The sequence below is a fragment of the Varanus komodoensis genome, unplaced genomic scaffold (genome assembly GCF_004798865.1).
Source record: "Varanus komodoensis strain SLA01 unplaced genomic scaffold, ASM479886v1 scaffold33, whole genome shotgun sequence".
NCBI classification, from domain to species: domain Eukaryota; kingdom Metazoa; phylum Chordata; class Lepidosauria; order Squamata; family Varanidae; genus Varanus; species Varanus komodoensis.
Window position 1 is genome coordinate 2,915,163 of NW_025335817.1, and position 510 is coordinate 2,915,672.

The following is a 510-nucleotide window of genomic DNA, read 5'->3' on the forward strand; positions in this document are numbered from 1 at the left end:
CCGCCGCCGCCGCCGCCGCCGTTCTCGCTGGCTTGGCCGCCGCCGCCGCCGCCCGCCTGCGCCGCGCCCGGCCCTGCGCCGCGCGTGGGGGAGGGCTGCGCCCGGAGGAGAGGCGTGGGACAGAGCCGTCCGCGCCGGGGGAGCTTCGGTCCGCATGGCGGCCGGCCAGCCGTCCCGTTCCGCCCGGCCCGTCCCCGCGGCGGTGGTCTCGACCCGGGCTCGCGCGCGCCCCGGCGGCCTCCCTCCCCTCCCCTCCCCTCCCCTCCCCGGTTCCCCCGCCGGGGCTGCCCCGGCGCCTGCGCTTCCCATATATAGGCATCTAACTGCACGCTCAAATGGCAGGGCGGCGGCGGCGGCGGCGGCGGCTGCCTGGAAAGGGGGAGTAGCAGCAGGCGAAGAAAGGAGGAGGGGCAGGAGGAGGAGAAGTGAGGCGGAGGGGAGGAGGAAGGCGCGAGCCCTTTCCCAAAAAAGTATTGGGTGTCCTGAGGAATGCACGCGGCCCCCGCGGAC